At 36.5% G+C, this 13,576-nt stretch overlaps 1 pseudogene; it reads left to right on the forward strand.

The window, feature by feature from the left end:
* Positions 1-12,853, forward strand: part of LOC120138994 — a 32,117-nt pseudogene extending 19,264 nt beyond the window's left edge.
* Positions 12,854-13,576: the final 723 nt, after the last annotated feature.

Genomic DNA, 13,576 nt, shown 5'->3' on the forward strand with positions numbered 1-13,576 from the left:
TCCAAGTTTTTCAAAGACCAATTTCAATCCTTTTGGATGCATTTTGATTACCGATGCACAAGCTTTCCATCGATGCACTCTTGAATATTTTGAAACATCGAATGCATTTTGTGTACCGATGCATAGACCATGCATCGATGCACTTCTGGCTCTTTGAAACATCGAATGTGATTAGTGTACCGATGCACTCCTAGTGTACCGATGCACCCCTAGTGTACCGATGCAATAAGTCTTATAACGGTCGAAATATTTGAATTTTACACATAGTTTACCGATACACCTTGGCTATGCATTGATGCACACACGCTCCCAACTGTTTTATTTAATTGTTTTCACACAATAACGGATCTATTGACTTCACCAATGATCCCTAGCGTTCAGAAGTGATTCAAGGTGTATTTAAACAAGCTTAGGAGCCATTGATCAACAATAATTAAGAAGAGAAGCTAGAGAATCAAAGAGAAAGCATCAAACCTCAAGTTTGAGCATTTCAAGCCAAATTTTCATTCAATATTCATTTTGCTTTCAAGAACTCTTATTGAGCTCAATTGTATTCATTTTTTAGCATTCTTTCTTTATTCTAGAATTGTGCAAACATCTTACCTTATGAGGTTTTTCTGTAAGTTTGCAAATTTGTGTATTTCTCTTTGGGAGAGAGTGTTCTCAAGAATTTGGGGTATAATTCTTGAGGGAGTTGTAAGGTTACTCTTTGTCCTCAAAAGAAAGAACAAATTAGTGAATTTGTTGGAAAATCCTTAGTGTGGATAGCTAAGGTAGTGGACGTAGACTTTGGTTGAGAAAGTCGAACCACTCTAAATCGCTGTGCAAATATTTTCAATTTTCTGCAAAAGCTTCCACCAAAATTTTTATTGCCAATTCACGTCCCTCTTGGCTATTTCGTCGATCGATTAACTCAACAACATTATATTATATTTTTCTGAAGATCACTAGGATTATTATATGTGGTGTTAGTCTACTTATTTCTTTGACTATATCTGCTGAAAAGGTGATACATGTGCAGCATCTATCTTAAAGGGGAAGCTCTCATCCATGGGTTCCTCTGGTATTTTAGTTGATCATGACTTCAAGTGCAACTGCAAGAACAACACTTGAAGGGGTAAGTTAAGTTTGGTTTCAAGCAAGTGTACATGATTTAGTTAGCACTTTGGGGTTTAGAACTTAAATCTGGATGCAGATAAACATATTTAGATTGGATGTTGAAATGTTTAATTCGAATTAATGATCACACAAATAGAGCTATTCTTTAGGGTTGTGGATAAATTCCTACCTTGGTATGATTCTATTTGATGATACAATCATAGAATTTTTATTTAATCGTGCTTCATTATTGACAATTTATGTATTTCATGACAGCCAAAGTCATCTTACAATTTCTGACATTGCCCGGAAGGCATTCCTCTGTAGTGTATGCTTCTTCTTTCAACTTGATTCATTTCAAATGGTATTATTTATTTGATATATTATTTTCTAATTTATATGTTAAATGCATTTTCGAGAGCTCTAACTGTTTGATTTGCTTTTTAACTCTATTGGTTATTGCAGCATTTCATGGAAGGTCATGCTAAAATTGCCCCTATATCTAGGCTGCCTCTCATCACTATTATGGATTCTAAAAATAAACTGAAGGACATTCCTGTTTGCCAGGTGAACTGAATATGCATCAATATCTCTGTTCCCTTTAGTTTAACTTTTATCTGACTTGGCCGACTTTTATTGGCAGCCAATTCATTTGGAGCTCAATTTTTTCAACAAGGAGAATCAAGTACTTCATTATCCTGTCAGGGCTTTTTATGTAGATGGCATGAACATAATGGCTTACAATCTTTGTTCTGGAGCAGATAGTGTTTACAAGAAAGTTCCCACATCGGTAAATGCTTAAAGAGGTCTTTTTTAATGCTATAATGAGGCTGTGGTCTTAACAATAGATTTTGCTTTCAGATCCCAGGGAATGTGGAATATTATCCTAAACATATGGTTTACGCTAAGAAGCGGAATCTGTTTCTCATTGTTTATGAGTTTAGTAGAAGTACAAATGAAGTGGTGCTTTATTGGGAAAATACTGATTTAAAGTTCTTAAACAGCAAAGGAAGCACAATCCAAGGTATTTTCCTTTTCCTTTTTTACCTGCTATTTTCTCATTGTATATATGCCCGACCATATTATTTACTTACGATATTTTCCTTTTGAATTTGTAGATTGTGAGGCAGCATTCATTGGTCCCATCGACAATCAATTTGCTATTCTTGATGAAGATAAGTCCGGATTGGCTCTGTATATTCTTCCTGGTGCGGCTTTACAAGAAGCTAATGGAAAAATCGGTGCACGTTAACCAAATCTTTTACCTGATGAACCTGTGGATGCAAAAGCTAATTCTGTTCAGGGTCCTATTCCATTTATGTTTGACACAGAAGTCGACCGTATATTTTCCACTCCTATAGGTGATTGGTGGATTTTTTCCCTACATATCTGATGCCATCATTTGTGACACACGATACTGATCAATATCTTCTAAGATTGCAGAGTCCACTTTGATGTTTGCTTGTAATGGGAAGCAGATTGGTTTGGCAAAGTTGTTTCACGGGTCCTGGCTTCCAAATTCTGATGGTCACTATATATCGACAAAAACAAAAGGGAAGAAGTATGTAAGGTTAAAAGCAAATGAGATTGTGCTTCAGGTGAGTAACTCAACTTTTCTGTAGATGGCCTATAAAACACTTGCATTTTTCGTGGCAAAAGAAAATTCATTAGTTTCTTGGAACTAAATAGTGAATATGACATATATGCTTGAGATTGCATTTCTATTTATCTAGTTTAACTGCACATTTCTTGAAAACAATATGCTAATGGGTATGATTTCTAACAATGTCGTTTCGATACCCATAAGTGCATTGGCAACAAACTCTGAGAGGTTATGTTGCTGGAGTATTAACTACTCAAAGAGTGCTTATAGTTTCAGCAGATCTTGATGTGCTAGCAAGCAGTTCTTCTAAATTTGACAAAGGAAATCCTCCGATATCCTAAATGCATAATGCAGAATAAGTTTTAGTACAAAATACATACATGGCATGCATGACTGCTTATACCATGGGAGTTTTCCCTTTGATTTGTTTGTACTCTTTGCTTCTTTCTTCACTTCTCCATTGAATAATGCACCAATTTTGCCTGAGAGATAAAAATATGTCAGAACTTGACCAATGTAAATTCAGCTCTCATTTATATTTCAAGTGATGCGAGGTTATTTTTATCTTTTATCAAAAAATATGAGGTTAAACTTGTATATGTTTTGCATGCATGCTTTTTCTATTTCATGTATGAAATGTAATTAGTCAAGGTTAATAAATTTATTTTACTTCTTAACTCCTGTGCACTTTAGATCCCTTTTGTGGGTTTGACCTGCACTTCTCTTTTCTACTGCAACTGCAGCTTCTATTTTAGGATGGGATGGGAAAGTGAGGACTGTACTCTCCATTTTTATGCCAAATGCAGCGAATTCTTTCTCTTTTTACACCATTTTATTGTATCTAAGATAACTCTGTGCAGGTCTCTTTTTAAACCATATTGTGGAGTTACCAAGATGATTTCTACTCTGCAGCTCTGCTTGGGGTTCTAAATGACCGGTTGTTGCTTGCTAACCCTACAGATATAAATCCAAGACAAAAGAAGGGGATTGAGATTAAGAGCTGCCTTGTTGGGCTCCTCGAACCTCTTCTTGTTGGTTTTGCTACCATGCAGCAAAATTTTGAGCAGAAGCTTGACCTTTCTGAAATATTGTACCAAATAACATCAAGGTTTTATTCTCCCTTTTGCATATATCTTTCTTTCTTTTTCTTAATTTTATTTTATTTTTTATGTACTGTGCCTATAAGTCTTGCTCTCGTTTGATGTGTAAAATTTTAGCATCTTCAGTTACTATCTTTGCATTAACTATATCAAATTGGATTGGTGCATGAAACTTATATGTGACTTTTCTACTGCTTTACCTTTTTAAAGGTTTGACAGCCTATGTATTACTCCTCGATCTCTTGATATTCTAGCTAGAGGTCCTCCTGTTTGTGGAGCTCTTGCAGTGTCATTATCCCAAGCAGGTCCACAGTTGTCTTTACTTTTGGTTCTGAATTTGATGTAAACAAACTTGGGTGCTGCGAGGAGTCTATGCAATCAAGGCACTTCGTTTCTCTACTGCTTTATCTGTTCTGAAGGATGAATTTGTGCGTTCTAGAGATTATCCAAAATGTCCACCAACCTCTCATTTGTTCCACTGATTCCGCAATTTGAGACATGCCTGTATCAAGTAAGCAATCATAGTCGTCGACCTCTACTTCTCTCACTGCTTGGGTTCTGGGATTTATAAACATTCTTAGTGAACTTCTTGTTAATAAAATTATGTTTAGAAGGTTGAGAAGATAGTAACTCCTTTTAAAAGAAGTCAATATGTATCATGAGACTAAAGTTTTAAATTTCAGGTATGGTCAGTTTGACAGTGCGAACGAAACTTTTGAAGTCATAGCAGACTATGAAAGCATGCTAGACCTGTTTATATGCACCTCAACCCCAGTGCAATGCGACGTTTTGCTCAGCGGCTGGAGGAAGAAGGTTCTGATTCAGAAATGAGGCGATATTGTGAGAGGATTTTAAGAGCGGTTGGACACAAGGCATTTTTGCCAACTTTGCTGCAGAAAGTATGGTTCCTAAAGGACCTGAATGGGGTGGTGGAAACTGGGAAATCAAGATGATCTTAACGGTGTGTTTGGTTCACGGAATAAAAGATTACCAAAGGGAATAAAAGATTACCAGAGGGAATAAAAGATTATCAGAGAATAGGATTACTAGGAATGTTGTATTTTGTGTTTAATTGGTTTAGTAGGAATGTAAGATTACTGTGTTTGGTTAAAGAAATAAAAAAATATTGAAATGTATATTTTATCAAATTGTCCTTATTATATATTTATTTTTTAACAAGTTGAATTCTACTATAATATTACTATAATTAATTAATATACTTTTCTTTAGAAATTTTAAATTCATAAAATTTATATATTATATATATATATATTATAAAATTGAAAAGATAAATAGGTTTAATGAAATGGTTAAATTTTATTTTAACCCCTGAACTTCATATAAAATTATAATTATGGTTTTTTTTTGTAAATATAAAATAGTTTAAGGATAAATTTGTAATTTAACCTTCGTAGAATTTTTATTATTCAACGACAGAAGAATGATAATTTAAAAAAAATTAAAGGCATTTTAGTCTAAAACGCTGGTAATCCAACAATACCTAAGGGAATGGAGATAATCACATTCCCGGTAATATACCCAAAAAAATCACTGCTAGTAATAAAAGATTATTGAGAATAAGATTACCGACCAAACAAATGAGAGAATATGGATTTCATTCCCCCGGTAATAGGATATTCCGTGAACCAATCAGGGCCTAAAGAGTATACCCCAGGGTTTCAAAAACAGGTCCGCGACCGCGATTTCGACCGCGATATAGCGGTTTTGTCATCATCCGAGTTACCCGCGACAGTCGCAATAGCGACCGCGACGACCGCAATAGTACCCGCGACGGCCGCAATTACGATAAATCCGAAATAACCGAAAATACGACTGCGACCGCGATTTGAAACCCTGGTATACCCCAATGGGATCTTGCTGCAGAAGTTATTACATACATGAAGACCGATGATGGTTCCATTCCATCTATTATCACAGGCCATATTGGATATTGGTGCTCACCTTGGTTCAATCAAAGGAAGATGTAACGTTGTTGAAGTAAGGGAAAGTAGCCTGGTCTTACCTGCAGCTGCTGACAATAATCCAAATGGAGTCCATACTTCTGTGGCTAAATTTGTCGACAACTCTATGGGAGTTGCGGGTGGTGGAATCAAGGCTGATTCCTTGATGGACCTTGAAACTTTAATTAAATCACATGACAGTTCCAATTCTTCTGGTAAACAGGCTAAAGCTGCAGAAGTGTTTAAGAAAACAATGTATAGCGCGCTGATAATAGTAGCAGTAGTGATGAGAAGGGGGTATCAAAAACTATTAAGTTACAGATGAGAATACGAGACATGCCGACATCGGGCACAGTGGATGTCGATAAGATTAAAGAAGCAACAAAGCGACTTGGCGATGGCTTGCCCCTACCTAAACCTAGGACAAAATCATTGTCCGGTGTTTCTCGGGATCTTGGTCAGAGTCAACAGCAATTTTATTCTGCCCATGGTGATCTCTTTGGCACTGAGTCATGGACAAAACCTACATTGGTATCAAAAGCAACTCCTGCACCCACCAAAGGTGTGGGAATTGCTGGTGGACCTATACCAGAGGACTTTTTCCTGCACACAATACCATCCCTCCAGGTTGCAGCTGCTTTACCTCCTCCAGGAACTTATCTTTCAAAGTTGGATCAAACTTCTCAATAGGTTGAAGTTACCGGAAAGGTTCTTCCACCTGTAAAGGTAAATGCACCTGGAGCTAATACTGGTCTCCCTGATGGTGGGGTTCCACCTCAAGCCACTGAACAACCTATTCCTCCCGAGTCTTTTGCACTTCCTGATGGCGGTGTTCCTCCACAATACTCGGCCGTGGCTGCTGGTATGCCACAGCCTCAAGTTCAACCTCGTCCAACACAGCTATTCACGCAGCCTCTTGATCTTAATGCTCTCGAAGTTCCAAACTCTCCTGAGTCAGGAAAACCTACTCCCTCTGCATCTGCTCCAGCATCTATACGTCCTGGACAGGTGACCATGCGCATTATACTATCTTTTTCACTGTTCCTTTTCGCTCTTGATTTTAGAAGGCCATTGCATTTTGTGCATATTAAACTTAGCTGAATGCATTTAATAACTTCAAATCCTTTAACTTATTTCCCTGAGAAAATACAAAATAATTTCTAACAGTTTTTGAAATAAAGGTTCTTTTGACATATTTTGTTTTGTTACAATAATCTATTCTTTTGATTCTCTGGAATGTGTTTATTTTGTAGCTTCCTTTATTCTTCAATTGACCATACTTTCTCTCTTGATAGGTTCCACATGGGGCTCCAGCTTCCATATGTTTCAAGGCTGGACTTGCTCACCTTGAGCAGAACCAACTTCCAGATTCATTATCCTGTTTTGATGAAGTTTTTCTGGCATTGGCTAAAGATAACTCTCGTGGAGTTGATATTAAAGCTCAAGCTGCAATTTGTGCTCGGTACAAGATAGCAGTAAACCTTCTTCAGGTAAGGAATTTTTTTCCATACACCATTCGCCTTGGACCTTGAGTTAAGCATCAGAGATAACTGCATGTCTTTTAGTTGTACTAGAGACTAAATCATAGAATGGATCATTGATGATAGTATTTTATGATTTTTCAAATATTAAGCAGTTTATCATCTTGTGTGGACTTTTGTTTTGGCCGATTATCTGATTTTTCTTTTCGCAGTTCCATATCCTTCCTTTCCTTGTGTTCTTTCTTACATATTATGGAATGGAGAAAGTTGTTTGGCTGCTCAGAAGGTCATGACCTAGAGTTCTTCCCGCCAAAGTCTCGTGAAGGAACCCGACTGTCCTCCCTCCCCTGTAGATCTTAGAAGCTGGAATTTCCGAATGGAAACTATCTCTTGTGGGACAATTTCTTGGCGTTTCTCCTAGTTTTGCATCTATTAACAGCTTATGGAGTAAAGCTTTAATGGGTTCTCGATTACAAGCCAGTTCAGCTGGAAATAACTTGTTTATTTTCTCTTTTTCCTCTGAATCTGCTAGGAATTGGGTGCTTGAAAATTGCCCATGGCATGTTCATAATAAGCCACTTATCTTAAGAAAATGGGAGCCAAATCTCAAAATCTATGGATACTGTAACTGCGTCTAAAACTAGGCTCGAATATGCAAAAGTTTGTATTGAGATTGGGGCGAATGATACTATTCCTAAGTTTGTTGATGTTGTGCTTAAAGATGGTCTTATTACCTTGATCTTAGTTGAGGTTCCATGGCTTCCCCAATCGTGTAGGAAATGTAATGTATTTGGGCACAGTGAAAAAGGGTGTGTTCAGAAATCAAAATCTTCTTCTATGGTTTCCCAAGTTTGGAAAAGAAAGGGATTTTCTGTCTCTAATTCTCTTGCCCCTATTGTTGAAGGAATAGAAGCTTTACAGGATCAAGTTAACACATACCCTTCGAACAGTGTTGAAAATCTCCTTAATGTCAGTGTTGCTATTAATTCTTATCTTCCTATTGGAGATCTTACTGTTTCTAATGACTTAGAAGCCCAGAAAGATTTTACAGTTTCTGATCTTACATCTGTTTCCCCTGTTGTCTCTGATGTTGCTAAAAATATAATTACTATTCAGCCTTCAAAAGCTTTAGTGATTGATTCTTCTTAATCTACTGTCACTAAAAGGGACAGAGGTTGTTCTATCTTAAAAGCCCATACTGACCATTCTACCATTGTTACTACTTCTATTTCCCCTAAGGACCACATAGAAAGATCTAACAGTCTTAATGTTGGAGGTCAATTGGGAACTTCCCCATCCCAATGATCTTAAGTTTTTGGAACATTAGAGGACTTAACAGTCCACATAAACAAGACAAAGTGATCTATAGAGCTGCACAGAACAATGTTGATGTTTTATGCTTATTGGAGACTAGAGTTACAGTTGACAAATCCGAGGCTATTTTCAAGTCTAAATTCTCGAATTGGAATATCAGTACCAACTATGATTATGCTATTAATGGTAGAATCTGATTACTTTGGAGGAAAGGTATTGATTTCTCTGTCATTTATACTTCTGATCAAATTATTACTATTAAGGGCTTCTATAATGATTCTCTTTTTTTTTCATTTTGGTTATCTATTATAGCAATGATGGAATTACTAGGAGACAGTTATGGCAGCAGCTTAAAGTTGTGAGTTCTTTAGTCAATCACTCCCCTTGGATGTTAGGAGGAGATTTTAATATCTTTTTGCATTCCCATGAAAGTTCTGATCATGAATTTCTTGGTTTTTACCTTACTTATGATATGAAAGACTTTCAAGACATTACTCAAGAGCTTGAATTGCTTAATCACCCTTTTTTTTGTCCAACTTATACATGGAGTAACAAGCAGAAAGACCTTTTTCTTGCAAGGAAGCTTGATAGGGTTCTCATAAATCCTAACTGGGCTACTTCCTTTCCTCTTTCTTTTGTTGAATTCACTACTCCTGGTATCTCAGATCATTGCATGGCTATTGCCTCCCTTTTCAAAGAGTCTCCTGCTAACAGACCAAAACCATTCAAATTTTTTAACTTCTGGTCTGCTCACCCTAACTTCTTGAATGTGGTTAGGAATTCTTGGCTTCTCAATGTGCAAGGCAACCCAATGTCTGTACTTTTCACAAAGCTTAAAAGACTCAAAAATATCCTCAAGAAGTTTAACAAAGACAATTTTAGTAACCTTCCTGACCGAGTGAAACTTAAAAGAAGAGAGTTGGAATCTCAACAACTCCTTACCTTAAAAGGAGAGGACGGAATTGATAAGGAGCTCATCCTTCAAAATGATTTAAGGAAACTTGAAGAAGCTGAAACTTTATTCCTTAAACAAAAAGGCCAAAGTTCAGTGGATTAAAAATGGTATAAGAACTCAAAATTCTTCCACTCTATTCTTGCTTTTAAGAATAAGAGAAATATCATTCGTGTCCTTATTGATGGAAATGGCAACAGATTTGAATCCTTTGATGCTATGGCTAAGGAAATTATCAGTTTTTTCTCTAATCTGCTTGGTTCTGTTGATAACAGAGTCAAGAACATCGATCCTAATATTCTCAAAGAGTTGTTGGATTTTTCTCTGTCATCAGAAGCTTATTCTAGCCTTGTTAAAGATATTACTGCCAAAGAAATCCAGGAAGCCATTTTCTGCCAAGGAGATGAAAAAGTCCCTGGATCAGATGGCTTCTCTCCATGTTTCTTCAAGAAAACCTGGTCTATTGTAGGAGATGATGTTACTGCCGCTGTTAAGTATTTCTTCAATAATTCTTACATGAATCCAGCCTTTAACTCCACTGTCATATCTCTTGTTCATAAAGTCCCAAATCCTAGAGCTGTAAAATATTTTCGTCCCATTTCTTGTTGTTATGTAATTTACAAAACCATTACTAAAATTTTGGTTAAAAGACTATCAGAACTTCTCCCAGACATTATCTCTTTAAACCAGACAGTTTTTATCAAGGGTATGAGTATTATTGGCAATACCCTTCTTGCTCAAGAAATGGTCAAAGGCTATGGTAGGAAATCAATCTCCCCTAGATGCTCCATGAAAATTGATCTTCATAAGGCATTTGATTCCCTCTATTGGGTTTCATTTCTTCTATTCTCAAAGCTCTTATTCTTCCTCCAAAATTCATTGCATGGATTGAATCTTGTTTCACTCAAGCAAGGTACTCCATCTCTTTCAATGGTTCCCTAATTGGCTATTTTAAGGGAGCAAGAGGTTTAAGACAGGGTGATCCTCTTTCTTCTACTTTGTTTGTTCTTGCTATGCATGTTTTCTCTAAAATGTTTAACTTGGCTGCTGAAAATTAGTTACCACCCAAAATGCAAGAAGATTGGGCTTACTCACATATCTTTTGCTGATGATCTTATGATATTTTGCAAGGGCAATGATGATTCTATTATGGGTGTCTTAAGTGTTCTTGGTCAGTTTTATGAAATTTCTGGGCTTCATCTTAATTTTTCTAAATGCGAATTTTTCACTGCTGGTTGTTCTTCAAGAGCTATGGAGTTTTTTAAACAGATCTCTGGATTCAAAAAAGGGAGTTTACCTGTGAGATACTTAGGTGTCCCCTAGTTACTCGAAAACTTTCTGAGAAGGACTATGAAGTGCTAATTGATAAAATTAAATAAAGGCTTCACCACTGGTCTACTAGAAATCTGAGTTATTCTGGCAGACTTGAACTCATTTGTTCGGTCCTGTTCAGTGTCTCAAATTACTGGTGTAGACAACTTATACTTCCCCAATCGATCTTATTAAAGGTTGACCAGCTCTGTTCCAGATTTTTCTGGAAAGGTGAAGACAAGGCAGCTGCAGGTGCCCGAGTCAGTTGGGAATCAATTTGCTTTTCAAAAGCTGAAGGAGGTCTCGGTCTGAAGAACATAAAAATTTGGAACAAAGTGTGTCTTATTGATCTCATTAGGAAAATCATTGCGAGAGATGGATCTCTTTGGGTTGCTTGGTTACATGATTATATTCTTAAGGACCATGAGTTTTGGGATTATATTGCAGGTTCTAACTTGAGATGGATTGTTACCAGATTATTTAAAATGTGTGCTATAACTTTCTCTATTATTTCTTCTTCTGGTTCATTAAAGCTAAGGGATATCTGGGATGCTATCCGAATCAAAGGGGAAAAAGTTCCCTGGCACAAACTAATCTGGTTCCCCTTGCACATTCCAAAATTTATTCCAAAATTCAGATTAATTTCTTGGATGGCTTTGCTAAACAGACTTCCAACAAGAGACAGGTTACTCATAATGGGAATCACTTTGGAAGGGGCTTGTGTAAATTGCAACATCGAGAATGAGACAAGAAACCATATTTTCTCCCAATGTCCTCTTGTTGTTTAGCTTTGGAATTCTATATTGTCTCTAAGTGGATTGCAGAAGGCATTCTTATCTTGGGATGAAATGGTTACTCGGGCTACTTCAACATGGAAAGGGAAGTCTTTACTCATCACAATCTTGAAGATCTCTTGGACAACATATATCTACATATTGTGGGAGGAAAGGAATCACATAATTTTTCAAGGTTGATATAGAAATATCGAAGACATGTTAAAGGCTATTAAATAAGTCATGGGGATCCAACTGAAGGGTAGAAATATTAATAGAAATGATAGTATTATTGATGACCTATGTAAAGCTTGGGGTATAGTCTAACCAATCTTTGTTTTTGTAAGTAGGTTGACTATAGTTCTTTTGTTACAGATTGATTGATTGTTTTTATAGCAGAACTCTGCTCTTTGGATAATAAAATTCGATTTATCCCCAAAAAAACTACTGTTTTAGGATCTAAGAGTCATAAGCTTCGCATAAGTTTTCAAAATATCAATATAGGTTGAATGTATTGCATCACTCACTGTACTAAAGATCATAAAAGTTAAATGATCTGATCTATGATATCTGTGGAACAATAATGAACCTATTCAGCATATGCATATAAATCAATTGCTATTGAAGAAAAAAACACAAGCTTGGTAGTTTTTGCTTACTTTGTTCCCATGTTCTATAAAATAATAATACCAATAATCTTCAACCATATTTCTATAGTTTCAAATATAAAATTATCTTTCATGATTGGATGTTGCTTTGGTTCTACTCCAGGAAATTATGAGGTTGCAGAAAGTCCATGTCCCAACCCAAGAGCACTTAGTGCAAAAGATGAGATGGCAAGACTATCGAGACATCTAGGTTCTTTGCCTCTGCAGGCAAAGCACTGAATAAATTGCATTCGTACCGCCTAAAACGAAATATGGATGTTCAGAACTATGCTTACCCGAAGCAGATGCTTGAACTTCTGCTGTCTAAGGCACCTCCGAGTAAGCAAGAGGAATTGATTAGCCTTATTGACATTTTTGTTCAGAGTGGTTTAACCAACAAGTCTATTGATCCACTGGAATATCCCTCTCAGTTCTGTGCCGCCATTCTCAGCTGTCTGTCTACAATCGGATACGATGTATGCGATCTTTGTGGTGCCAAATTTTCAGCTCTCTCAACTCCTGGATGCATCATCTGTGGTATGGGAAGCATTAAAAGATCAGATGCAGTAGGAGGGGCAGGCCTAGCACCTTCACTATTTGGCTGACTTTGTATCTGTCATTTCTATAACCTATCCAACTCTCCTCAGGATCTAACAGCAGCTACAAGGTAAATCCTTTCTCTTGTTCATCTGTTTGTATATGACTCTATTCCCTCTCTTCTTTCTCCCTTCTTTTTTGTTCCGTATATCAGATTTCAGTCTTGAATAATTTGTATTTTGTTTATGGTTTTTAGAAAGTTACTAGATGGAAGCTAGTGTACAGTGACACGAACAGATTTCCAGAGTCATTGAATGTCTTATTTTTCTATTTTTTGGTTTATTCTCGTGTAATAATACACAATTGCAAAAGTAAATTTTGATTTGTGTACTTGAAATTGATTGATCAGTTGCAATGTCGTCGATTTCATGCATACAATTCTTGAAACCTCGTTTTACAGTTCTTCGTCCTTAAGCCTACCATCTGCCACCGATGGATGTCGACATATAAAATAGGGTATACTACTGAAATGATCACTTGACTATGGGTCGGTCTCGATATGAGCACCATACTTTCAATTTTGATAATATAACCACATAAATACTTAAGTGAGTTCAATGTAGTCACTTGGTATTAAAAACAAACGTTGTAGCTGATGTGGACCTTTGACTCATCGTTAATCAATAACAACCAGATCAGTTACGTAGTTTGTTTTATAACGATAGATGACTATATTGAAATCACTTAAATAATTATGTGATCATATTACCAAAGTTAAAAGTATGGTGATCAAATTGAC

This window comes from Hibiscus syriacus, unplaced genomic scaffold (assembly GCF_006381635.1).
Source record: "Hibiscus syriacus cultivar Baekdansim isolate YM2019G1 unplaced genomic scaffold, ASM638163v2 tig00110718_pilon, whole genome shotgun sequence".
NCBI classification, from domain to species: Eukaryota; Viridiplantae; Streptophyta; class Magnoliopsida; order Malvales; family Malvaceae; genus Hibiscus; species Hibiscus syriacus.